The 27,750-nt window shown below is 47.7% G+C and overlaps 1 protein-coding gene across 29 annotated transcripts in view; it reads left to right on the top strand.

The window, feature by feature from the left end:
* The first annotated feature begins 588 nt into the window (after nucleotides 1-588).
* NRXN3 (neurexin 3) overlaps nucleotides 589-27,750 on the top strand; it is a 1,684,741-nt gene continuing 1,657,579 nt past the window's right edge. For 28 of the 29 annotated variants that reach the window (XM_074392932.1, XM_074392912.1, XM_074392931.1 and 25 more), the window contains exon 1: nucleotides 589-888. The gene's annotated coding sequence lies outside the window, so the exon portion shown is untranslated. Of the gene's footprint in view, nucleotides 889-1,737; nucleotides 2,974-27,750 lie in introns of those variants that run through there. The other variant, XM_074392902.1, reaches the window with a different exon arrangement.

Raw genomic sequence — 27,750 nt, 5'->3', positions numbered from 1 at the left:
TGCCTGGGTCTGTTTTGCTGCTAGGGGATCTGAGAGAGGAAGCCCCATTTGTCATTTTCATTTCTATGTCCCCAGCCCCTTGCACTATGCCTCATCCAAATCAGGCATTCAAAGTGCTTGTTGAAGAAATAGATTTGTGTCCTAGTTACAGCCCTGACCTCCAGCAGATTGCCCTGATTTTGCAAGGAAGAGCAACTACTCAGGGAAACTGAGGCACACTTGTAGGTTAGAGTCCCTCAGTCTGCAAGGAGACACACTTCCTCAACAGTGGGGAAGTGGTTTGGTCTATTGAAGCTGTAAATGAGGATTTTTGTCTTTATATTAATTCCTGCTCCGGTTCTAAGGAAGAACTCTCCTCTGAGGCTGGGGTAAGGGGAGAACTGAGCTCAGACGCTGCCTCTTAGTTGTGGGGGCTGCAGACTGCGCCTCCCTGATGATATCTTCTCAGCTGTTTGCAAAACAGTCAGGGAGGAGGTGAAGCCCTGAGATAGGCGGCCTGACTGTCTCTTTAAATGCTGGGGTCTGTGTGGGAGAGGGAGGGGCCGGCTCTGGAGTGCGTGAAATTCCTGGGCTCCTCCGGCAGTCTCAGGCTCAGCGCTCAGCCCTACACATCGCCTCTTGCATGCAACTCACTGAGAGGGAGAGGCAACCTGTCCTCCCCTCTCTCAGTCTCGGCGTCTCCAGCCACCAAGGACCTGCTTTTCGCACCTCCAACAACCCCTCCCTTCTTCCCTGCCACTCCCTCCCAGAGGGAGAGGAAACGAAAAGGAGAGAGAAAGATTCTGGAATTTGAACCTCCCCAAAGAGGAAACATACCCAGCAAACTCAGTTGATTAAACATCAAACAGACACACAGACAGATCCCAAATCTTCTGTTCAACTGGAAAGGTAAGGCTTGCGGGCAAAGGAAGGCAGGCAGGGTATGAAACAACTCAAGGTTGTCGTCCGTTCTGGGAAGAGGCTGCTCCTGAGAGGGTAGAAGTTTTCAGTTGGGAGCGACCAACCTAGATTTTTTTTTTTCTTTTCTTTTCTTTCTTTCTTTTTTTTTTTTTTTTTTTTTTTGAATGCTGTATCCTCGCCTTGGCTGACTGTGGAAATGGCTTTTCAACTGCCTTTTTCTTCAGTTTCTCCTGGAAGTTGGACTCTTTTCCTCCAGATGTTAGAAAAGTCAGAGAATGTTTTAGATTTTTACCTTCTTCTTCTTCTTTTTTTTTTTTTTTTAAAGTCTTTCTCCTATTTGCTTGAATTGTTAGTCTGAAACGATGTGTGCTCATCACTTCATTTTGGGCAGATACTTTTTTTTTTTTTTTTTGACATTTTGTAACCACTTTCTCATTTATTCGTTTATTTATTTGGGCTGGTTAAAATGAGAAACAGAAGGGACACTCTGAGGATTACAAGAAAACAAAATTGAGTTGAGACAGGGATTTCCCTAGCTGTTGAGGAATTGCGGTGTATGTGAGTGTGTGTGTATGCTTTTTTTTTTTTTTTTTTTTTTTTTTTTTTAGATGGTGTGAGGAGGTGGTTCTAGAGTCTAAAAATTCAGGTTGGACTCCTGTCTTGTGAAGGTGGGCATACTTGGAGAAGGTGAAAAGGGAGTGTGTATGCGAGTGTGTGTGTGAGTGTGTGTGTGTGTGTGCACGGGTGTGTGCTCCTGTTTGGATCGGTTACAAGGGAATCTTCCTCCACTGCCTTCCATTTGTTTATATTAATGATTTAGTAGCAGGCTTGCCTGAAAACTTCCACTCTGTGTAAGCACTGTGGGTTTTGCAAGCTCTCAGTGACCTTAAAGCCTGGTTCGATGTATTGTTTTTTCCAGGCATTGTGCTGTACCCGGAGTTTCAGCTCTTTCCCTCTCTCTTTTTTAACCACAAAACTTAAATGCTTTAGAAACAGCATCCTGATGACAAGGAAAAAAAATGTGTCCCCCCAACCCCCATCCCTTCCTAGGCCAGTGATGTAATACCAACCTAAGGGCTTGGCTGCTTTGCAGGTGACTTACCCTGTGATTACTTGTTAAAAAATAAAAATAAAAATTTCCCTTCCTCCATTAAATGCCTGCCTCTTTTAATTTGGTTGTAGAAATATCATCATGCGGTGAGAAAATCATATTTTTGCTAACGATTATTGGGGTTTACGCAAAGTAGGTTTCCTCTTTGCTGATCTTTATTTTTAATACTTTTTTTTTTAATGCAAAGGTCAGAGATCATTGAGAGCTAGTTTAGGATGGAGCAAGACGGAGTCAGGGCAAATAAGAGAGCTGGTAGGACACGAGCTGTCTTCTCCCCGCTTTCTTCGGTTCCCGCTTTGGGGAGATAGTTTTTCTTTTACCACTACAAGCCACCCCCACATTCTTCTTTCTCTCCCTGTGCTGGGTCCTGTGGATGGCCCTGGGAGGCAGAGGGGGCACTCCTTGTCACACCTGGAGGACGGTGTAGTTTTGGGGGTCAGATGACCGTTTGCCTTTGTGATGAAGGTTCCAGTGGAAATTTGAACTCCCAGTGCTCTGGGTGACTTGGTACCCAGGATAGTCTATCTGGGAGCACCTGGAGGTTAGTCTGGGAGCCTGGAGAACTAGCTCTTTATTAATTTGCTGTTCTGGGTAGAGCCTTCCTTCATCGTTCAAGGGCTTCTGCGTCGCCTTTCAAGTTAAAATGGTCCCGCTGGTTACGATGGGCAAGTTTACCTAAGGGCTACTGGGTACGTGGCGGAAGGCTAGAGGGGAGCAAGAGGAGGCAAGGCTGGTATTTATTTTTTAATCTTCGGGCTTAATCTGCCTAAGTCATATGGGACAAACGATATTTCAGACGGGTGCTGGTTGTGCAGATATTCCTATTGTTTGATTTTTTTTTGTTGTTGGGGAGTGGAGTAAGGGCTCTTGGCCCATTTTCTGCAGCCCGGGGTTCATCCTGCGAGTCAGTCTTCCTTCTGGAAGAGGGGGAAAAGGCTGGACGCTGGAAGTTCGCTGTTAAAGTGAGCAACAGGGCTGGGTTTATTTTTTAAAAACAACTGGACTGTGCAAATGCCCTTTTTCTGGAGATTTCTGGCCCTTTCTAGTGAAATAATAATTTTTAAAAATTGCTTCTTAAGAGGAAGGGGCAGAAATGAAAGGGAATCTAGATTTTGAGAGACAACTACGTCTTTGCTTCTCTGGTAGTTCTCTGTTATTAATTATTGGGGATTTGACGGGGCTCTGGCCTCCGTTTTTGTTGATTTCTTTTTAGTGCTGCGTTTCTCCTGACTATGTTGATGATTTGCTGCTTATATAAGGGAAAGGATGTATTGAGGTGGACTGATGCTTGGGGTTTTGAGATCAGCTACTGAGATTGGGTGGCGGTTGGTGTGTTTGTCGATGTGCATGGTAGGAAGGTCTTTTCTTTTGGGTGGTAGGGGATGAGGGAATGGTGGGAGAGCGGTAGATGAGATGCTACAGCAAACGGGGACGTGAGGGGAGACGGAGGTGAGGTCGGAAGTCACCGGTTTGCAGAATTTCTCTTCTGCACCCCCGTTTCTCTTGCTCCTTGAAAAAAAAATCCATTATCTATAAAAACACATTATTTTTCAATTGGCCTTTTAGAGGAAAAAAGAGAGAGGGAGGGGAGGGGTTAATTTGGTGAGGGGGCTTGGTTGTAATTAGCCCACTGCTGCAAAACTGAGATACAGAAATCCATCGGCACCAGCTTTGGGGGCACGGAGAGGCAGCGGAGAGATGGGGGACGGGTTGTCAGTCTTGGATGAACAGTGGAGCGGTCGGGTTGGCGTTTGGGTATTGTGTGTGTTTGTGTCTCTGTGTGTGTGTGAAATTTTGTCACCCCACCACCAATTTCCCCCTCCATCCTCCCCCAATTCTGCCATGATCTTGCCTTCTATTTCCACACACTGCTCCCCCCACCCTAGACGCATCCCCCTTTCTCCAGCCCTTTCCATCTTCATGAGAAAATTCTGATTCTGATGGCTCTGCGGCTCTTTTTTCCCCTTTTCCTTGCCTTTTTTTTTTTTTTTTTTTTTGCAACACAACAGTGGTGCGATGGCCTTTCCTACATGCCACACGGATGCAGCCTTCTGATAGGAGGGCGAAGTCGGCACATCCACACACACCCCGGCACACGCTCTTGCACACACACTCTCTGTCACATACACAGGTGCCCGAGGGCTTCATTTTGCTCGGTTTTATTCCCCTTAACCTCTTTCCCCGCTCTACCTCCACCATGGCTCCTTCCCCACATCTTCGCATGGGGACTGCAGTCACGTTAGAGCCTCCTTTTCTCTCCGCAACCGCGGTCTTCTTTCTTCTCGCCATTATTCTTTCCCTACAGCTGTAGTGTGTCGCAGTTCATGGGATTAGCATGTTGGAGAGTCTTTGTGGGAGGGGACCTCACAAGCAGGGGATTGGAATGGGGGTAGATGACATTAATAATTTTTTTTGAGACCAAATAAGCACCCAGTGATAATGATCCAATTTAACCATCCATGAAATATATGTTTGCGGTACATCGGAGGAAGGTTATGTGGGGGAGGCAGAGTCTGACTGGGTTACCTCCAGGGAGATTTGATGCCTGGACGGTAGAGCCACAGCCCCCTCCCTCATACACATGTGTGCTCTGTCTCACACACACCAACACGTACAGCTCTGATCAGTGGGCTGTGTCGAACCAGAGGGCACTGCAGAATATCCCAGAGAGTTGTCATGGTTAGTTGGGAGGATGGAACGATGTCTTTGTCCGACCCAGCTCTCCTCTCTACAGACAGTGCTGGGTCTTGAAATTCCTGGTGACCTTTGTGTTGGTTTACGGGTGGGGACTGGAAGGGTGTTTGTGTTTTGTCAAGCACCGGCGTGCCTCCAATTGGACAACATGGGATTGTCAACACTGTGCGTGTGGTTCAAGTAGGAGGCTGCCTGCCTCTTTGTGTGGTGTGGCTGTGCTTGTTGGATATGTGTGTATCCAGTATCCTACAGTGGCTCCGGACAGGTGTGGTAGGGACAGGGGAGGAAGCTTTTCTTCCCTCACTTGGGGGAGGAAGGCAAGAATCAGGGGTAGTCAGTGGGGGAGAGAGGGGAACAGAGTCCTCAAGGTAGTTGAGAGGAGGGGAGAGGGGAAGAAACTGCTCCTGCCTCCAGCGGGAAGCCTCAAATGAGATCTGCACGTCCACCAAGCGAACCCGTGGGTGGGTTGCTCATGGATGACTAGTGGGCGGATGCAGATTGAAGGGGGAGAAGGGCACGAGGTGGGCGCAATTGAGGGTTTTCCCTGCTGCCTTGCCAGAGCCTGGAGCTGAGCTTAGGAGGATGGCCCCGCTCCCCTAGCGTCAGCCACCTCTTGGGGGACTCGGCCTTGTTGGAGGCTGCAGCCCGAAGGAGCTGAAATCACCCTCGGCCGTGAGAGCAGCCCAAGCCCCTGTTTTCTTTTGGGCTCTGGCTGCCTTCACTACCAGACGCCATTTTCCCGTTTTCAGCTGAAGGTGTGTCCCTCTTTATTAGCAATTATAAGTGAAATTTGAAAACACGTTGCCTAAAAGAAAAACAAAATCCTCAGAGCAAAATGCTGATTGTCCTACCTTTCTGGCATCCCTCTCCCTTCCTGGGGCTGACCTTGAGGAGTTCGGGAGACGGGGTTACATCATTGCTGGAGAAAGGGGATAAATGGGGAGTAGGATGCATGAGAGGCAAATGGTTGTGCCCAACGCAGAGAAGAGATTGCTCTTGGTATCCCCCAGCCGTGTTCTCCTTATATGACCCCTCGGGTATGGATGAGAAACTTGCAAAGGAAGAAGCGTTCCTTCCAAAACTCACTGCCTAGAAATGTGCCGGTCTGTGCGTCTGCTCTTGCTGTGGTCCAGCACCTGCTGAGGGAAGAGCGGTCGCGCTGCAGCTCTGACCCTTGAGGGCCAGCTCTGTTGCTCTGCGGATGAAGCAAGTGCGATGCTGTGGCTGGGCCAGCCACAGGTGGCCATGCTGAGCTCGGGGCAGGGACTATGCATGGGGCCCGCTCCCAGCCCTTTCCCATAGGGTGTTCCTCAAATTGTACTCCTCAGAGAGACCTTTCCTGACCAGCTTTCTAAAATAGTCCCCTTACCCCAATCTCCTGGCTGCTTTCCAGCCCTTGACTCTGTCTTTAATTTTAATTGGTTAAGCACTACAGCACTACTTAATATCATATTATACTATGATACATTGAAACGTTTAAGATGGAACTTGTCTGTTTACCCCCCTAGAATGCAAGCTCTGAGAGGTCAAGGACTTTGTGTTCATTGTGGTGTTTCCAGTGCATAGGACATTTCCTGATGCATAGTAGGTGCTCAACCAACGTGTGTTGATTGGAGGAACGAACCACATGCATTTAGTGTTGGAGTTTTCTTCCCTAATACTTGGGTCCTGTCTTCTGGGAAGGGTGGACTTTGCCTCTGGTTGTCTTAGCCCTGCCTGAATGTCTAGATCTGCTGGAGAAATTGCAACATGCTAAGCTTCAGTAGAGTTTAGTAGAAAGGGCTTCTCTATCCCTGGCTCAGATGACTCTGCCTCCTTTGAGATTCCTCTAATATTAGTAATCACCGTTCTCACCATCACTGCTAGTGGTAGTACTAGTAGTGATATAGTTATCATTTCTGTAGTAGTTGCTGTATGCAAAGTTCTCTTTCAAGCTTTTTTTTTTTTCCAGTCAATATCTCATTTAATTCTCCAAGCAACTCAGTGCAGTATACTATTATTACCTGAGGAGACTGAGACTTAAAGTTACCTAATAAAATGACAGATCGAGGATTTGAATTCAGATGTCTCAGGCCAGAGCCCAAGCATGGCACCCTTATATTACAGGAAAAAGGTAGATGAATCATCCATTATCTTATTCAGTGCCCTCAAATACAAATGACAAGATGGAGGCCCAGAGAGACTACATGGCTTTTCCAGAATTATATACCACGTTTGATGCAGAGACCAAACTAGAATCCAGGTTTGCTGGCTGCAAGGGTAGGGCTCTTCCTATTGCATCATGCTGACTCCAGGGTTGTGGGCCCTTTCCCAAGGGCATTGCAGCTGCTGCTGTGGGGGCTGCCTGGGGTGCCCTCTTAGTTCTCCTTCTTCATAGGGGAGTGAGGTCTTCATGGGGTGGGTGGGTGGTGGGTGTGTCTCTAAGGAAGGCACACCTGCAGAGCTGGAGGTCAGGGTTTCATGGCTAGAATAGGACTGGTGGGCTGCATTCCAACTGAGTGCTGGTTAAGGTTGTCCTCTGACCTTCCCAGAGGAGGAGAAACTGGAATGGAAGAGGACCCCCATTCCAGTGGGGTGCTCAAGGTTCTCAATCCCATGTAGCTCTGCCCATCAAGAGTACTTTCAGATGCAGCAGAGGCTCCATTCAGAGATCTAAGCAGCTGATGACCCTGGGAGCCTGTTGCTTCTCCTAGACAGGCCTCACCTTATTTCTCAGGAAGGGAGGCGTGAATCCAGACACTGGCCCCAGTGTGCTTCATTTGTGTTTCCAGAGGCTGGTTGGGGAGCACAATGTCATACAATGTGGGTGAAGGCCTTCTACTGGTCTCTCTGTTCCACTCTAGGGTTGGCCTTGACCTTGAATGGGAGAAGGATTAGACATTCTAGACAAGTATGAGTGTGTACTTTTTTTGCAGGGGTGGGTTGGGGCCAGAGCAAAGTGGATTCTGAGAAGCAAGGAAGTCTTACCTTTAGCCAAGACCTTGAAGCAGAGCATGAAGGCATTTCTGCATGACCTTGAGGTGGTGTAACCAGACGCCCTGGTCTGGGGAGACAGTTCCTGTTTAGGCCTTTGTCCTAGTGTAATTAGTAACTCTCAAAAGAGTCCTGGTTTGGATGATAAAATATATGGCTATCCTCTTTCAAGACAGTGTCACACACTTTCTCTTAAAGGAATAGAGAGAGGAAGGGGGCATACTAGAGAGGGAAATCCAATTTTAGGACAGGAAGGTGGCTGGGAGTACAGCCTTTCTCCAGCTCTACTTTCACTTGCCTCCACTTTCTAAAGGATAAAAACCTGAATCTTCCGAGTATTCCTACTGCCAACGTGCCTACTACTTCTCTCCCGACCACTCTTACCCCCATCCAAGTACTAACCAGGCTTGACCCTGCTTAGCTTCTGAGATCAGATTAGATCCGGTGCATTCAGGGTGGTATGGCCATAAACCCAACTACTCTTACCAAAGCTGCTTCTACTGGCCAACATTTGAGTCTGACTATGGGCCAGTTTCTATGCTAAGCACTTGACATACATTATCTTTTTTTTTTTTTTTTTTTTGAGGCAGAGTCTTGCCAGGCTATAGTGCAGTGGCACAGTCTTGGCTCACTGCAACCTCCACCTCCTGGGTTCAAGCGATTTTTCCGCCTCAGCTTCCTGAGTAGCTGGGACTACAGGTGCGTATTTTTAGTAGAGATGGGGTTTCACCATGTTGGCCAGGATGGTCTCAATCTCTTGACCTTGTGATCCAGCTGCCTCGGATTCCCAAAGTACTGGGATTACAGGCATGAACCACCATGCCTGGCCTCATTATCTTATGTAATTCTCCAACAATCCTGTGATGTGAGTGCTATTATCGTATCTGTCTTACAGATAAAGTAACTGGGACCTAAGGAGGTTAAGTAACATGTCTGAGGCCACCTGGGGAGAGTGACGAGATCATGATTCAAACCCAGGGGGCTTGGCTCTGAAGCCTGTAGTCTTAACCACTGTGCCACACTGCCTCCCTGGGCCTGTCTTCTGGTCCCCCACGTCTGGAAACTTGATTCCAAGAACTGGCCCATTTGCCAGGTAGTCAGCTCACTCACAGCTCCGGGATTTGCTGAAGGTGCTGCTGCCAGCTAAAGGCATGTGAGGCTTAGGTGGAGGGGGCTGCTGGCCGGGGAGTAGCGCTGCTGGTTGTCTGATGGATGGCACTAAGGAAATTTGGTTTCCCAAGGTGTCCCTGTTACCTTCTTCCTTGCTTCATGCACCTTGTCTGAGGAGGGAGTTGAGGTGGTTTGGGATGGTGATGGATAAGTAGAAGGTAGAGAACCTGAAGCCCATTGTCTCTACTTTGCTCTGCGGCCCTGAACCTGCATGGGCCAGCCATATGCCCCAGGGCCCTTGCACCAGGCATTGGCCCTCGGTGTGAGATTCCGGTGAAAGGACAATTATCCAGCACCCTCTGTGAGCAGAGCATTGTGCTCTGATATGTTTCATTTAGGTGTGTAGTGTCCTCATTTATCTATTGAGGAAACTGGTGATCAGAGGGGTTCAATCACTTTTTTAGGATTACACAGTGAGATATGGGGTCCACACTTGGGTCTGAATCCAGAGACTCTGCCTCACCCTCCATCCTGAACCATGGAGAAGAGGCGGTGGGAATTGGATCATCTAAACTAGGAGTGAAAGAGGAAATATGCTAGACAGAGGCCTTCCAATCAGCTCCTGAGGTCTGGATAAGAACTCTGGGGATCATCATCCTTATCAGCTACCTCTGGGCCTGCTCCTACCTGCCACCCACCCAGGGAACACATCTGCGGAGCCCTGAGCTGGAGGGGTGCTGGTTCTGGTCTGGAGAGAAGGAGGAGCTGGGACTGTGCATAGCCTCATTGGTGGAGGTGGGACGTTCAGAAGGAGTTACCTCCTTCCCCCGTGGAGCAGGGAATGTGTATGCTGACAACATCCCCCTACATCTGTGTTGCAGGGTAAAGGGTGGTAAGGGATGCCAGGTCTGCTGCCTGGATACAGGGAGGGAGGAGGCATGGAGGTAATGAGCAGGATCCCCCAGGCTGGAGGACTCCAGGGAGAAAGAAGGAACTTTTTCTTGGTGGAGAGACAGGGAATAGGAGAACAGTTTTCGGACTGAGGGGATGGTCTGCAGCCCCCAAGCTGAGCTGCATCAGCTTCATTGCAGTCCCATTGAAGACTGTGTTTATTTTTCCAATAACGTGTTAATTAAACATTGATTTCTGGGTGGCAGAAAGGGAATTGGATTGCCAAAGCTAAATGGAGTGAGGCAAATGGGGAGTGGATGAGAGGGGCCCCAAGCTGGAGTCAGCATTCTCCAGTGGCACCCCAGGAGGTGCGGAAGGGAAATGGGGCTGCGTCTTCCCCTGGCTCCAAATTTGGAATTGCCAACTCTCCAACAGCCTTCAGGAGGCACCTTTTTTTACTTCTTGGGTGCCAGAGCAGGTGGAGAAGCCTCTTTGCTGAACCTCAGTTCAAGTGGGGAGGAACAATTATTCACCTTCCTCAGCGTCTTTGGTTTGTAGAGACTCTACCCAGCCTCATGTTTAGCATATGACATATTGTTTGCTCATCTTTTTTTGTTTTTGAGACAGAGTCTTGCTCTTGTTGCCCAGGCTGGAGTGCAGTGGCTCGATCTTGGCTCACTGCAACCTCTGCCTCCCGGGTTCAAGTGATTCTGCCTCAGTCTCCCAAGTAGCTGGGATTACAGATGCCTGCCACTACACTTGGCTAATTGTTTTGTATTTTTAGTAGAGACAGGGTTTTACCATGTTGGCCGGGTTGGTCTTGAACTCGTGACTTCAGGTGATCCACTCACCTCAGCCTCCTACAGTGCTGGGATTATAGATGTGAGCCACCTGCTTTCAAAAATAAACACAGGGGAGGGCACTTTTATATTTCCACTTTGGAGATGTGGAAACTGAGACTCAGAGAATTAACAAGTTCAAGGTCAAAGACGGCAAAGGTTCACAAGAAAAGTGGTTGAAGAGGAGTTGAAAGTATGTGAGAGGCTGGGTACAGTGGCTCATGCCTGTAATCCCAGCGCTTTGGGAGGCCGAGGTGGGTGGATCACGAGGTTAGGAGTTCAAAACCAGCCTGACTAACAGGGTGAAACCCCATCTCTGCTAAAATACAAAAATCAGCTGAATATGGTGGTGCATGCCTTTAATCCCAGCTACTTGGGAGGCTGAGGCAGGAGACTCACTTGAACACAGGAGGTGGAGGTTGCAGTGAGCGGATTGTGCCATTGCACTCCAGCCTCCTGGGCGATAGAGCAAGACTCCTCAAAAAAAAAAAAAAAAAAAAAAAAGAAGAGAAAAAAAGAAAAAAAAAGTGAGGTTGGAAGAATAGCCACCTAGAGGTCCAAGCCCCTTTAAAGGGAAAAAAAGGAAAAAAAAATAAAGCATCCAGTAGTAACAAAAAGAACCATTTAATATTTTCTTATTGGCTAAGATTGACTGAGCTAGCAGCTGCTTTAAGTTAAGAGCTTTGCACGTGAAGTTGGGAGGATTCTGTGAGTAAGTGTTAGGTAATTATTCCCATTGAATAATGAGGACAGTGGGGCTTGGAGGTGTTGACTATCTTGCCTGTGATTGCAGAGTTGGTAAATGGTGGAGCTGGAATACATTTCTGTAAAAAGGATTTTGAGGCCTCTTTAGAGCTGTGTTCTATTGTCCCCCACACACTGAGGATGTAGATACTGGCTCAGTGAGTCCCTCGTGACTTCTAGGAAATAAAGATGTAGCGGTCTCAAGATGGATCCTCTGGCCAGATCCTGGGCCCCAGAAATCCCAGGGTCTTGCAGTGTGGACTCCACCACCCCTTTCTTTCTCAGCACAGGGAAACTCAGGCCCAGTCTCTGGTTCTGGGGTGTTTGTGGTGGTGGGAGCTGGGAGTTTTAGCTGTTGTCCTCAAACTTTGCTGCATATTGAAATCACCATATTAAAATCCCAAACCCATGCTGTACTTTACACCAACTAAATTAGAATCTTCAGAGGCAAGACCCTGTCCTCAGTGTATTTTAAAGCTTCCAGGTGATCCTACCAGGCTTGCTAACTGGCAGTTTGGAACAGCCTCCCCTGCAAAGCAGGTGTTGGGAGCCTGGGCATCTCTTCCAGAGTTAGATAAGAAGTGTGGAGGTAATTGGTCACACACATGTAATATCCAGTGGGGCAATGCTTGTAGTATATCGATCGGTTTTCTTCTCATTAGAATAGCAGCTTTCAGACTTCAATATGCCTCGGAATGCCTAGGGAGTTTTTAATTTCATTTTATTTATATTATTATACTTTAAGTTCTGGGTACATGTCCAGAACGTGCATGGTGGTTTGCTGCATCCATCACCCCATCATCTACATTAGGTATTTCTACTAATGCTATCCTTCCCCTAGCCCCCATCCTTTGCTACCCTCCCCTAGCCCCCCACCCTCCGACAGACCCGAGTGTGTGATGTTCCCCTGCCTAGGGAGTTTTTACAAAACACATATCTGCAGGCCCCACTTGTAGACCTGATGGAAAAGTTTTGAGTTGGGGCGCAGGACTCTGCATGATAAGCACCTTCTGTGGCTAGGTGAGGTGGGGCTCTCTAGGGGTAGCCCGGGTCTCCTTTGTTCCGTGTGCTTGTGAAGTCCTCTCTCCTGGGGTGGGAGGCAGGCTGAGGACATGGGTTGCCATGGTCACCTGTTGCTGTACGAGGTTTGGTCTTTTTTGCTCAGGACTGGCTGTCCATTGCTGACACCCGAAGGCCAGTTTGCCCGGCCGGGGTCCCTGCTGCCCGCTGCAGTGACTCTTGCTTAGTGCCTTGTGTGTGGGCAGCCCTCAGGGAGGAGAGGATGATCCCAGCCTAGAAATTCAGCAGACTCCCTTCTCAGTTTTAAAAAGAACTCAAAGTACACTCTGCACAACTTGAGTGTTCAGGAGCCTGTCAGCAGCAACCATCCTGAGTCTTCCCCGTGGGATTGGTGAAACAGCTTCTTTGGGGCTCATTTAAAATTTTTCTTCCAAGGCTGTCAAAAAATAGAGAATAGAGTGCTGGAGGGGGACCTGGGCAATCATCTGTGCCAATGCTAATATTCTGTTCATTTTTTCATTCATTTGTTCATCCAGCAGATATTTATTAAACACCTATTAGATGCAGGCACTATACCAGGTGCTGGAAATACAGCCACCATCAAGAGAGACTTTCAGTTTATCCCTGATGGAATTTAAGCTTAGGTGGAGGGGCAAATAGTAGACAACACAATTAAGCCTATAATTACACATTATGATGCATGTTCTGAAGGCAAAGTACTGGGGGGTGGTGAGATGATAGAGGTCTAATTTAGAATGATGGGGCGGGGGGGGTAAATGATAACTAAAATTCGTTGAGCACTCACTGTGCAGACCCTGTTATATGGCTTCGCAAGTATCACCTTATTTAATTTTCACAGTGAGTCTTGGAGAAGAGGTAGTATTATTATCGTTGCCTTGTTACAGAAGAGGGAACTGACGCGTGGAGAGGTTCCCAGAGCAGAACCAAAACCAAAGGCTATGTCACTCTCCTACCCTTAATATCCCACTGAGATGTTTTTGCTGAGAACTGAAGTACAGATGAGGGTCAGAAAAAAAAAAAAAAACAGAGAAATTAGGAAAGTACTGATGATTCTGGCCATGTCTGGAGCGCTTAAATGCTGAATACTGTGCAAAACACTTTATTGAAATTATCTCTTTTTTTTGTTTTGTTTTTTGGAGATGGAGTTTCACTTTTGTTGCCCAGGCTACAGTGCAGTGGCGTGCTCTCAGCTCACTGCAACCTCTACCTCCCGGGTTCAAGCAATTCTCCTGCCTCAGCCTCCTGAGTAGCTGGGATTACAGGCGTGCACCACCATGCCCTACTAATTTTTTTTTTTTTTTTTTGTATTTTTAGTAGAGATGGGGTTTTTCCATGTTGGTCAGGCCAGTCTTGAACTCCCGATCTCAGGTGATCCACCCACCTCGGCCTTCCAAAGTGCTGGGATTATAGGCTTAAGCCACCGCACCTGGCCTATCAAAATTATCTCACCACATTGCTTCAGCAGCTAGGATAAGTAGGAATTCTTATCCCCTTTTTGCAGGTGAGGAAAACAAGCTTTTGGGAGGTTCAGTGACTTTAAATAGGAAGCAGCTGGGTGTGGCAGAGCTGAGTCTGGAGCTAGGCCTCTTGTCTCTGGGCTTCTGTCTGTGCGATGGCACAGTTCACAGGCGGTGGACCTCTCTGCATCCTGCCCTGTCCAGGGCTGCCCAGACCTCACCTGCTGGGTAATGCTAACCATGGTAGGTTGAAAGGCGAGGAGGACCCCCCACCACAGTCCATTGGCTCTTGTTCTGGGCCAGGGAGAACCCCGAAGAAGGATGAAACAGCTGCCCCTCTGTGCTGAAAGGAAGCTTCATTTTTATTTCTTCTGGCAAGAACCATCAGGCCGGCCTTCTTCCTGGTCTGCTTTGTGCCCTGGAGACTACAGAAGATGACTTTTTCAGGTGACTACACTCTGTTGCCTTTTTTTCTCCCCTCTCCCCTTTCATCCCTAGTTGCTAATTAGTGAGATGCTGGTTACTTGCAGTTTCGTGTCTCACTCTGTGTGGCGCCTACCGGAACACCCTCCCTGCCTGCTTACCCCAAACTGTGTAGTTCCCTGGTCCCCTGAGCTGACCAGTAGATATGAGGGTAGGTAGGAAGAACTGCAGGGTCTTAGTTGCAGACTCTGTTTAGAGCCAGGAGAAGGAGGCAAGGAGGTGAAGAAAGAGAAAGGAGATGTGTCAATGGGGCATTTATAAACTATTAAATTCTTGAAAGGTTTGCCAGGAAGTGGAGTTCATTTCTTTGATATCCATTCTCCGTCCTGTGGGTGAGTCTGCATGTGGGGACAGGTGCCCTGTGAATTGGAGGTTCCTCTGTGTTCTGACCAAAACCTCTTCCGGGGTTTGAAGGGCTGGTTCTGGCGAGGGGAGAAGCTAGAAGTGGGCAGGCTAGCTTTTTGTCTGTTTTTCTTCAGGTCTTGGGGTAAAGGGAGCTGCCTCCATACTGGGCTCTCATTCTGTTGAGATGAACATTTGAAAGCAATAGCTTGACTCTCCAGATTTCTGAAATCAAGCTAGAAAAGGAAAGGCGGGGAAGCTTTCTCCAAGAAGGGGCGGATGTGTGGGAAGTAAGAAGGTTGCCTCGTGTGTGGGTTGTAGAGTTTGGATGACAGTCACTTTTTTCTTTTTTTGTATATGTAATCATTTATTTATTTATTTTACAACAATTAACTCCTTACAAAAGTGAGTTGATGGTTTTCTTATTACAAAATAATATATGCTTGTGATAGAACATTAAGAAAACACCAAAAACAAAAATAAGTCACCCGGAAATCTCCCTGCTGGAGATAACCAATGGGAAAATTTTGATATCTGTCATTCCAGCCTAATTTCGAAGCATCCGCAATCCAGGGTGTGTTATTTTGTTTTTAAGGAAGTTCATTCACTCATTTAACAAGTACTAATTGAGCGCCCACTTGATGCCAGGCACTGGCATCGCATTTTGGAAGCTGTCACACTAGCCTGATTTTTCACATAAAGATGCATCACGAACACTTTTCCACAACAGCCACTCATGTCTTTGAGCTTCCAGATTTAGCTTTTGGGTGTAATGAGGCAGTTGGCAAATTTTGGCATCTGAAGTCTTACGTCTTAAGAGGGAAGGAAACACTGCAGAGCCTCTCTCTCTTTGGTATCTATGGCAGTACCATGTTAGACTCCTGGAGAGAAAATGTGTCTTTTTACCCAGAAAATAAGCAAGGGACAGAAGAAGGTTTAGAGGGTGGGAAAGACTTTAACCTTTTTATTTCATATTGGCATCTGGCATTTCTCCAAATGAGAGGTTTAGAGAGGCAAGATTCCATTTTTCCTACATGGAATCTTGGCTCCATAGAGAGTGCATAGAACTTTAAAGTCTATGGCTAGCTCACCTCCAGTGTAGAGATGAGGGCGAGGAGTGGCTAGATGACATGTCCAAGGACACACAGGTGGTTGGGAGTAAAGCCGTGTCTGGAGCCTGGGCAGCTGAATTAGGGAGTTGCACAGGAAGTGGGGCAGCCCTTGCTGGGTGGATGGAGGAACCCTGCTGGTGTTGCTTGAATTTGGATGCTGTGCTTAAAGGAGGTTTGTGACACAGATTTGATTTCGTCATCTCTGAGATGTACATCTGAGGTTGTATAGAGGCCTGAGGAGTGAGAGAGAAGAAAGGAATGCCTTCTGCAAAGCCAGTGCTACTCAAGGACCAAGCTGGTCCAGCTGGCACTGTGTGGGCTTCCGCAAATTCAATTCTGCAATATCTATTGGGGACTTTCTTTGCCCAGGGTATTGTATTGAGTGCTAGGAATATAGAGAAGAGTCATGGTTGATACTCTGTAGTGGAGGGTGATATGAATGTACGTAATCACTGCAGGAGGCCTGGATCTATTATAGGATAGAGGGAACCCAGGGGTTTCCATAGAGGGAATAATGACCTCCCACCAGTGAAAGGAGTGTGAAGAAGGCTTCCTCAAGGAGGGGGAATTTAAAGAATATCGGCAGATGTGGAGAGAAGCACTGAGGATGACAGGTCAGGGATATAGCATGATGAAAGGCAAAAAATTGAGGGATTCCCCCAAACACACAGGGCATCAAAATTTCCAGCACATAGGTGGAGGGCTGAGTGAGAGATGGGGCTTGAAGGGTGTGCTGAGGCAGGTTTTTGAAGATTCAGTTAGGAAGATCCCTATTATAAGAATCCTACCTTAATCTGGCTTTATAATTGAGGAATTTGTAGGGGACGGGGTTCACAGAAGTAAAATGTCAAAGAATGGACTTCAGCTTTGGTTTATTTAGGGGTGCCTGATAGCATCTTGGCCTCAGGTTGGGTCTGCTCATGGGAATGACGTGGTTCTGCAGCTTGAGAGCTCACACCAGCACACCTCACCGTCAGTATCTAGAGAGAATGGCTTGTCCCCCATCCATTGAGCAAAATTGTCAGGCTTTATTTTGGTTGGACCAATTTGGATCTCGTATCCATCTCTGGGTCAGTCACAATGGGATGCTCATGGAGATAGACCATGGGTGGGAACTGGAGTGGACTTGGGGAGATGCAAAGGAGTGAACACAAGCATTTGGATTTGAATCTGTGTGTCCTTGGAGCATGGTATGTATTGGTGCACTGGGATGGCTTGTTCACCTTTGTGATAGGAGTAGAACTCCAGGGGTGGTAATATCCCTGGATTTGGCAGAATTAGGGACAGGGAGACCTGCCTGGTTGACACTGAGGCAGCGGAGCCACTAAGCTGGGCCATTGAGCCAATTCCAGAATCTGGTCCATGGAGGTACATCTGATGCATCTTGGCAGTGGGTAGGAAGGAGGAGAGGCAGAGGGAAAGGGTGACAATAAAGGATTCAGCCAGTCTTTGTTGGTCAACGTTGTTCTCCTGTGGTTTTCATCACTCTTCAGAGAAAAGAGGCTAAGAATATTTTAGGGGAGCCTGAGGGTTGGTGCTTTCTGCAAAATGACACCAGAGGGCCTTGTGGCTTCCCAGGCAGAGCCTGAGGTGCAGGAACCTGAGTTCATGCTTTATGGATTTGAGTCTTTTATTCTTTTTGCAGTGTGTACATGCACAAGTCCTTTAGGATTGGCTTTGATTGATAGGTGCCTTCGCAACATTATAATTTCCTCAGGGATCTGATGTCTTCAGAATCACTGTGCTGGGTCCATTTGTATTTAGTGAGCCCTCACTGGGCTGTTGTGTGCTCTGGACTGTGTTTGGAGAATTAATTTGCTTTATGCTTCAAAATCAATAGGACCCTTTTTGTTTCCGCTCCTTGAAGTGGATGTAGAAGCCTTTTTACTAGGGGGTTCCCCTGTCCCTGAACTGGCAAAAGACTTTTCTGACTTGATGATTTTCCTCCTGTGTCTGGATCTGTTGAGGTGGCTGAAAACTAAGCTGGAGTAGGGGAGATAAAAGTGGCAGGATGGTGGTGGGAACATGACGCTCCCTGATTTCAGATGGCCACACTGATCTAGCTGGCTTTTGGGAGAGCCCTAGACTTGGGAGAAAGGGGATCTGGCAAAAAAAACCCTTTGATTATCAGCTTTGTCATTACAAGCCATACAACCTTGGACACTTGGATCTTAAATTTCAGTCAACAGTCATGGAATACCTGCATGACAGGGGTATCTTGGACATGCACATGCTTCTTATTTTGAAGTAGCCCTAAGGTGACAGTGAGCATGAAGCTCAGAGCTATCGAAGGGGCTACTTGTACACGCATTGTGCCCAAGCTTTTCTTGTGCTGTCCAGATCCTCAAGAAGGCCCATGAGGCAGGGATTAGTGTCTTCACTTTATGAATGGCAAAAACAGAAGCTCCTAGAGGTTAAGTAATTTGCCCAAGATGTCTTAGGGAGTATGTGAGATGTGAATCCAAGAGATGTTTTGGTGGTGGTGGTTCCCCCCGCCCCCACCTCAAAGCTTGCGAGACTCTGGGTTTCAAGATGTGAAGGGAAAAGCATGAGCTTTGGGGTCACTCATGCACACTTGGGTAACTCCCTGCTTTTTATTTGCTAGTTGAGTAATTACCCCCGAGTCTATATGTCATTCTGTATAAATCAGAGGTAATACCATAATCTTTGTAGTTGGGGATCGCTTAGAATCAAGTGACTTGTGCAAGGTCATCTAACCTAGTAGTTGGTGCAGCCAGGATTTGTACCCACATGGTCTAAGGTCAGAATCCACATTCGGCACTTCACATCACTCTGGTTTTGGTATACAGGAGCTGTGGCCACAGTAATAATGATGGTGATATTTGTTATTTTGTTTTGGCCAAATGCTGCTAATAGGAAGTCTTTGCATCTGGTAATGGATGGAGCGGGCATGGAGATTTTCTTTTCATTTTTTTTCTTTTCTTCCTAATAATCTCTAGCAGGGTTTTCTTGAAAGTAGGAGTTGAATAAGTGAGAATCGGACTAAGTGAGCTCTTTTAGTTTTGTTTTTTTTAAGGGTTGTGGAGGATGTGGGATAGGTTGAGTCAGGAGATACGAGAAATTATCAGATAGCTGAGTGGAATATGCTGGCATCTTTCATGTGTACTGTGGAGGAAGGGGAGTCCCTATGTAGAGTTGGGGAATTTAAGCTGTAATTTCAACTTCACTATCAATGTACTGTATGCGCTTTAACTTTTCTAAAATGCGTATTCAGTAAATTAACAGGTAGGGAGCACTCATATGCCATGTGACTGTCCTCCACATACCCCTGTAAGGCTGATGTTGTCACCCTGGCTTTAGAGATCGAGAAACAGGATGGAGGGATTAAATGGCTCATGGCTTCCCAGCGAGTAAGTGTTATATCCGGAACCAAACACAGGACTGCAGGATTCAAGGCTTTTCTCCTCGAGGATACTTGTGTTTAGAAAAACTTGCCCTTTCTACATAATTTGCAGACTCTTAAAAGATTCTAGTCTAACTCCTTTCCTACCCCATGACAGTTGGGAAGGCTGAGGCTTCGAGGTCAAGTGATTTGATCAAGATCCTGCAGTGGGAGGAGCCATCTGAGATTAAGGTCACGGGATCTCCAGGTCAAGGTTACCTCCCAAATGTAGAGCAGCCACCTGGAGCGCAGATGTGATCCCAGGGAGGGAACTGGAGAGACTGACAGGGCACTGGGGATACAGTGCCGTGTTTAGAGCCTGATTTCTAGCTCATTGGAAGACTGGGGGGCAAGTCAGAAAACCAAGGCAGAACCTACGTGCAAGAGCTAGACAATCACTTTGGGGTCAGATGCCATGGAAAACTGGGCAACAGGAACAATTGCAGATCTTGTGAGTAGGCAGAGCTCTGCCTGTGGAAGGGGAAGGGGAAAGGTATAGGCTGCTGTGTTCATTGAGTTCTTGGCAGTGTGGTTATTATAATCCGGATTTCTTAAGGCCTAAGACATAGACTTTGGAATCAGAGCAGCCAAGTGTGAATGCAGGTGAGTTTGTTCTGTGTGTGCCAACTTGAGCAAGTAATTTCCCCTTTCAGAGTCTCAGATTTGTCATTTACAACATAGGAATGGAGTCATACCTACCCCACAGATTCCTACAGATTAGTTGGGAATAGTGAGGAGTTGTCGGTAAATTACCTACTTCAGTGCTCTCAGAGTGATGACTGGCCTGGACCTCTTACCAAACTCACTTTGTGTATGCACCTGCTTGATCACCATCTCTATTTGCGTGTCTAATTCTAATTCAACTCAAATCTTCCTTGCTTTAACATCTTTTGATTTTACCTCCTGCCCCAATCTGCTCCTCCCAGACTTCTCTATTTTAGAAATAGGCAACTCCACCCACCTAGTTGCTCAGACCTAACAGACTTAGAACAGTTTTCAACTCCTTTCTTGCTCTCACATCCCACATCCAATTTACCAGCAAATCCTGTCAGCTCTGCCTTAAAAATGGACCTGGAATATGACTATACTTCTTACCTCTGTGGTCCAAGCCGCCCCCACTACCGTGTGACTGGATGACTGCAGTGACCTCCTTACCGCGCTCCTGCTCCCAGTCTTGACTCTGTACATTGGTTTCTCCACTCAGCAGGCTGGAGTGATCCTTTAATAGGAAGGTCAGATCATGCGATTCTGCTCAAAACCCTCTGCTGGCCTCCTGTTCCACTCTGAGTAAGCCCCAAGGTCTTCACAACCACCTGCAGTGTCCCATCAGGTGTGGTCCTGGCACCCAGCACTTTCCTGCCCTCCTCCTCTTCCATTCTCTTGCCTCCTTGCTGCCCCTTGAACTCTCTGAGCCCAGTCCCACCTCCAAGCCTTTATCCTGGCTGTTTTCCAGGCCATTTTTTCTTTTCTTTTTTTGAGACAGAGACTTGCTCTGTCACCCAGGCTGGAGTGCAGTGGTGAAATCTTGACTCACTGCAGCCTCCACCTTGTGAGTTCAAGCGATTCTCCTGCCTCAGCCTCCCGAGTAGCTGGGGCTTACTGGCATGCGCCACCACACCCAGCTAAGTTTTGTATTTTTAGTAGGTATGGGGTTTCACCATGTTGGCCAGGCTGGTCTCAAACTTCTGACCTCAGGTGATCCATCCTGGCCATTTCATGTTCCCAGGTCTGTGCATAAATGAGCCTCACTGTGCAAGCCTCCCCCAACTACCCTTTCCACAACAGCACTTTCCTCCCCCAGGTCTCTCTCTGGTCATCATTACCATACTTTGTTTTCATAGCCCTGGCCACCATCTGACATGTTACACATGTGTTTATTTTGCTTATCTCCTGTCTCACTTGCATAGGGCCTCCTCACCCTGAAGGCTGCTTGGGGCTTTATCTGGTTCACAAACAGCATCTTGTACATGGTGAGCCCTCAGTGAACACCTGCTGAATGAACAAATACCTCTCCTTCCTTCTTCCACAACTGAGGCACATTGTTACATTGGGTCACTTCTTGCCTAGTCCTTAAGGGCCAGATGAGAATGTCTCACCATTCTATCCTCAGTTGTCTTTCAGGAACTGCCTTCCACAAACAAAGCCTGGAACTTTAAAAATTAGTTTTTCACCCTTTCTCATTGTGAACAGGAATACATGTCCCATGTGCATTGCAAAACGACAACACACACAAAAACTAGAAAACAAAAACAAAATTCAGAAAGCAGAAATTCAGAGAAAAGAAAATGAAGATCATCTGGAATTCTGCTTCCCAAAAAGAACCGCTGTGACAGCTGATGCCCACCTTTCAGGCTTTGCTCTAAGTCACAGATTTCTTCCTGGGAGAGGTTTGGGAGGAGCATTATACGAATGAAGCATATCATTAAGGAAACTGGTGACAGAATGACAATGACAACCAACCGTGTTGTTCTGTGGGTAGTGGCGGTAATGGGAATTGGAAGAATACGGCTTGTGTCAGTGACTCTTATTTATTTATTTATTTATTTAGAGACAGAGTCTTGCTCTGTTGCCCAGGCTGGAGTGCAGTGGCGCCTTCTTGGTTGACTGCAACTTCTGCCTCCTGGGTTCAAGTAATTCTTGTGCCTCAGCTTCCCAGGTTGCTGGGGTTACAGATGCCTGCCCAGCTAATTTTTGTATTTTTAGTAGAGATGGGGTTTCACCATGTTGGCCAGGCTGGTCTCAAACTCCTGGCCTCAAGTGATCCACCTACCTTGGCCTCCCAAAGTGCTGGGATTACAGGCATGAGCCACTGCCCTCAGCCAGTGACTCTCTTTTATATATGAAAGGAAATCAGTTTGTTTCTAACCAGGTAAGTGTCTTATATAAGGGAATTCAATGAGATTTCCTCTGAAAAGTACAAGGAAAATTCATTTTCACTTATTTTTCAAAGCATCTACTTGGATAGAGCTTTAAAACCAGAAGACCTGTGTGTTTCATTGCAAGCAAATTCACAACCGGTGGGGTGTGGGGCTGGGCCAGGGGAATGACTATTGGTGAAGGACTAACTCACATGTTCCAGAAGATTTACACATGGTAGTTAACTTGTTGCTTTCTCATGGTGACCTTGTGAGGAGGGGATTGTGGGTTGCATTTCACAGACAGAGCATGGAGGCTTAGCGAGGTTTCACGGCTTCCTAGGTCTACCCCTTCAGAAGTGTGATTTGAACCCAGACTGACTCCAGAGCCTGCATTTGTGACTGTGATGAAACATGCTTCAGAGCAGTGAGAACGGAGGGGCAGATGGGCCCTCATGGAAGTGCATTTGATGAGGCTGTGGGAGGAGGCTGGGACCTTCCAGGGGAGGACCTCTGCAGGCATTCACCCCCACTGCAATACTCCCTTTCCCACTGCTCCACACCCTGACCCGGCTTCACTTGGCTGTGTGCCCAGTGACTGGGAAAGCCTGGTTTCGTCTCTTGGGCTTGGCAGTTTCCTCTCAGGCATGCCTAGGGCTGGCATGATGGAGGTAGGAATGTGGAGGTGGTCCTACCCATGTGATCTAATGAGAAAAATCTTGAGATGGAAATGATGGGGGAACCAAACAGACACCTAGGTCACCCTCTAGCTCAGGCCTCTTGTCTCAAGTACCTCCATGCAGATGGGTCAGAGTTACAGAAACTGGGAGGGGCAGGGGATGTTAAATCATCCCTTCTCCTCTTTGAGCTGTGTGCCAGTCCTGGGTATCTGGCCCTGGTGAGGTGGGGAGGGTTGTCTATTGAACTCATTGAAATCATGCCAGCTGGGCCAGTGGACTGTGGCACGCAATCCTGGTTGGGGGTGCCATGAGGCCTCTGTGGAGAGATCTGAGCTATATCCCTGCCCACTTCTCCTGCCTGAGTATGTGTGTGTGTGCATGTGTGCAAGTGTGTGAGTACAGAGTGTGTGTTGTCAGGATATTGTTACATTGCCTAAGGGCAGGAGATGGCTCCTGGCTATTCATACTGCTCAGATGTTAAACTGATACTGACACTCAGATCTTATCCATAGAGTGAGGAGATGCCTGTGGTGTCATTGTCACTCCTGAATTTTGAGACCTGAGTGGGAAGGAGGGAGAGAGGGACTCTTCACTGGGGTAATGGTGCAGGGCTTGGGGTGGGGTGTTTATTTATGCTTTAGCTGGGTAGGAGACACTGAACTCACTACTGCTCTGCAAAAATAGCCTCTCTATCAGTTCTTTTTCTCAGGGAAAAAGAAAACTTCTTGGATTTCATTCAATTCAACAAATCTTTGTTGAGTACCTGCTGGGTCCAGACACTGTAGTAGGTGCTGGAGATGGAGAAGAGGTAGCAGTTGTGGATGACAGCTGGCAGAGTGAAGACATATTTTGGTGGTACTGTTTGAGCAGAGTTGATGATGGATTGGATATGAGGATGAGGGAGAGATCAGTGTGGAGAAGGACTCCCTGGGTGTTGATGTGAGGAGCCATCAGAAGCTTGGCACCAGAATTCCTCTCCCAGGGAGGGTGGCATGGCTCCAGAATGCTGGGGCAGACTTCAACCCAAAAACTACCCAAAAAGGGGAGGGGTAGGAGAGGCCCCGGGAGGTGTCAGCCACTGAGCATGAAGCTTTGCATTTTCCTCTTTCTTACAAGAAGTTATCATTACCCATACTTTCAAATTCTTCTCAATCTGCCCAATGCCCTCTACCTTCCTGATACCCCACCTCTAATGGAATGGGAGTATGGGAAGAAGAAATGGACTTACTTACAGTATTTACCAAGCTGAAAGAAACTTCAGAAAGCCTGTTTAGCTTGGGGCTCCCGAAGGCAAAGAGGTCCAGGTCCATTTCTGAGATAGTGGATATCATTATTGCACCCTTAAGGCTCTTGGGTAGAGCTTTAAGGCCATGAGACTTGTGTGATTCAGTGCAAGCAGATTCATAACTAGTGGGATTTGGGGCTGGGCCAGCGGATAAACTTTTCTTTCAAACAATTATGGAATATTAGTGCCAAATTAAACTTTGGAGCTTGTCTCATTTAACCCCTCATTCTGGAAATACTTGAACTGAGTCTCAGAGAGGCTTAGGCTTGCATAAAGTCACACAGCAGGTTGGTATGGCTTGGCATCCAGACACAATTTTGCTTAAATAACTCCATAAGTTTGGGTAGGGGAGGCTGGGAAAAGCACCACTTGAAGGGCTCCCAGAGAGTCAGGGCAGTGTTCTTCAGGAAGCACAGGCTAGGCAGGGAGTCTGCTGGAGAGTAAGGGCTTATGTCTTACAAACAGAATTGGCCCCTTCTTTTACTAAGAAACTTGATTGTTAAGCACAAGTGGGACTGAAGAGGCCAAAGTTAGGTGTGATTCAAAACCATCCAGGCCAACATGGTGAAACCTCATCTCTGCTAAAAATACAAAAATTAGCTGGGTGCAGTGGCACACACATGTAACTCCAGCTACTGGGGAGGCTCAGGCATGAGTGAGCAGAGATTGTGCCACTGTACTCCAGCCTGGGTGACAGAGTTAAACTCTTGTCCAAAAAAAAAAAAAAAAAAAGTTACACCTGAACTGGCCAGAAGACGGAGTTCAAGGTCTGGCAGCCCCTGCCCTTTGAAAGCCCTCCTGCCAGGCACCGGGACCATCAATGCGGGCGTCCCCAAACTTTTTACACAGGGGGCCACTTCACTGTCCCTCAGACCGTTGGAGGGCCGCCACCTACTGTGCTCCTCTCACTGACCACCAATGAAGGAGGTGCCCCTTCCTGAAGTGCGGCGGGGGGGCCAGATAAATGGCCTTAGGGGGCCGCATGCGGCCCGCAGGGCCATAGTTTGGGGACGCCTGCATCAATGCATAGTGCCTTGAGGGCTCCGCCTTTCTCTCCCTGTGCCTTACCTGCCTGTCCTGCTAGATGTGGTATCATAGTGCTTATCCTCTGCAGCTGGCTGCTAGGTTAACTCTCCCCCCCTGCATCTGGACTCTGACCCATACGGATGGAAAGGGGGCTGTGTCTATTCTCCATCTTGTCCAGTGGAGACAATGCACACTGGGTTTGGAGCAAGGACATGGTGTGCAACCCACGTCGGTCCCTTCCATCTGTGTGATAAGGATTTTCCGGGTGCAGTGGGCCGATCACAATCATGAGATGCCACAGATTCATCCCATTGCTGCCTTGCTTTGGCATTTTGATGGGCAACATGGTGTTTGAGAGCAGAGAACTGCAATGCTTTCCTTTAACATTTACCATGGAGGCTTATATCTGGTGCTCCTTATGTCTTTGCCCTGCTGAGTTGGGAAAAGGTCAGGGCTGTGAGTTTTGGTGAGCCTCTTGAGGTTAAACTCAGCCCATTGCTAGGGAGGCCAAGCTCTGAGCACCACCTGTGTGAGTCTCTTGCTCTCTGATGTGCTACTTCTCTGAGCTCCAGGGAAGCTGTTGCTCAGCGTGATGGGCTCCTAGAATGTGTGAATTAGGTGAGGTCATTTCCACCTTGACCCTTGATAGTCAGGGCCTGGCCTGGAGGGTCTGGCTGCATCTGGCAGAAGGGAGGGCACACTCATCTACCTGGTGGCGTAGGGCCTTGTGACGAGTAGGAGAGCTACCTTTGCTGGGGGTGGCTTAGAAGGAGAAGGGTGGGGTGAGCCAGAATGAGCAGATGGGCTCCAGAGGCGGATGGCTACGGGCAGGGGGCAGTAGTTGCAGAGGAGAGGAGGATGATTTAGCATCCTGGAGTAGATCTCTCAGTCTTGGTCCTGGTCAAGCCTGCATTTCAGCCTTGAGCCCTCTCAGGGGCCCAGCCAGCAATCTACGCCCCGGCTGGCGCTGACCCCCTTGGCACTGGTTCGAATGCCATTTGTCTTTGTGTCTAATCTGCAATGTGTGCAGATGCAGAAGTGGCTCAATTGATGACCTGTCTTCCAGAGCACTCAGGGGATCCTGGGAGGCTCTGTTGCTCAGACATTTCAGAGGTGTTAAGAAGCCCTTGGTGGAGATCTGTGTGGGGAGGTTAATTATGACTGTCCCCCCTACTTCCCACCCTTTTTTTTTTCCCTGTCTGGTAACCTTGGCTCAATTTAAGTAAGTTTTAAATTTCAAGCTGAGATAATGTTTAAGAACTGTAGTTCTTGAAAAATTAGCTCTCAGGGAAAGCAAGAAAAATTAACCCAAAGAGGCCAGGATGAACCAGGCACCGTGCTAGGCATGGTTCCTGGCATCATTCATTTCTTCACAGTGACCCTGGAGGGTGTTCGTTCATTCGTTCATTCGCTCATTCATTCATTCAATGTTTGTTGAGTGCCTAAGATGTAGCATTCTAGGCACTAGTGATGTAGTGGGTACAGGGAAGATCAGGTTTTCTGCTTTCACAGAGCCAGGATTCTAGTAAGAGGGGTGATAGACAATAAACACATGACAATTAGACAATTTCAGACAGAAGTGACTGCCAGGAAGGAAATCAAACAGAGCAAAGGTGGGTGTGTGACTCACCCCTCCCCAGTTGGGACAGCCCATCTGGGGAGATGACATCTGAGCTAAGACCTGAGGGATGAGAGAGCAAGGGCAGTGGAAGAGCTGGGGAGAGCAAGTGCAGGCGTCGTGGGTGGGCGTGGACTGGCCGGAGTGAGAGAGACTGTTTTGTTTCCTCCGTTTTCCAGACAAGGAAACTAAACCACAGAGCGCAGCTTGTCTGTAATTACCCAGCAAAGTGGAAGAGACCTTTCTCAGTCCAAACCCATGGTTTTTCTACAATAACCTGTTGCTGTCAGTAAACTGCTACCTGGGCTCCATTGTAACAAAGTGCTTTTCCTGTATTATCTTATGCAGTCCTTGTAAACCATCATCAGCCCTATTTTTCACATGAGGAAACTGAGTCTCAGGTCAGCACCTTATCCAAGGTCACACACCTGGAAATCCGCGAATGTGGGATTCAAACTCAGATTTGTTTAACGAACCTGCTGTGGTTTGTCACCACAACGTAGGATGACAGATTTGTTTCCTATGGGCCAAGGGATATTTCCTCTGCTTTTAGAGTTGTGAGAGTTTGAGGCTTTTCCCACATCACCCAGCCACAAAGTGTGGGTCTCCCATCTTCTGGGCGGGGCTCCTTCTTCTCCAAGTGCTGCCTTTGTCCATGTCTGGTGGCCACAGGGCACTATTTGGCCATGTGAGCACCACTCAAGGGCCTATTTGCCAATGTTTGGCCATAGAGGGCAAACTCTCAATCTTAGGCAAGGGCTCCTTAAAAGGTAAATGATCAGAAAACAGACACTGAGCACCTGTTATAGGTTAGGAATTATGCTAAGCATTGGGAAAGAACGAAATGAGGTAAGTTTGGTTTATCCTGGTGATGAAAAGTCATCTCCCAAGGGTACCACGTGACCCCACTGCCCTTCTTGTGCTGGGTAGAAAACACCAGCTTCAGCTCTCTGTGCCCTAAAGGATCTCACAGGCTAGGTAGCATGAAAGAGCAATCCATATGACTGTGGTCCGGTGTGGCAAATCTCATTCATTTATCATTTTAAAAATCACTGTCTATCGAGCTTCTACACAGGGCAGATGCTGCGGTAGGTGCAGGAGATACAGTGGTTCAAAGGGCAGACAAGGTGCTGTCTTCATAAAGGTCATATTTAGGGGAATTGAAAATACAAGTACAAATAGGGAT

Source organism: Saimiri boliviensis, chromosome 2 (assembly GCF_048565385.1).
Source record: "Saimiri boliviensis isolate mSaiBol1 chromosome 2, mSaiBol1.pri, whole genome shotgun sequence".
NCBI lineage: Eukaryota > Metazoa > Chordata > Mammalia > Primates > Cebidae > Saimiri > Saimiri boliviensis.
Note: the sequence above shows the minus strand (reverse complement) of the source record. Positions and strands in the feature narration are given on the sequence as shown.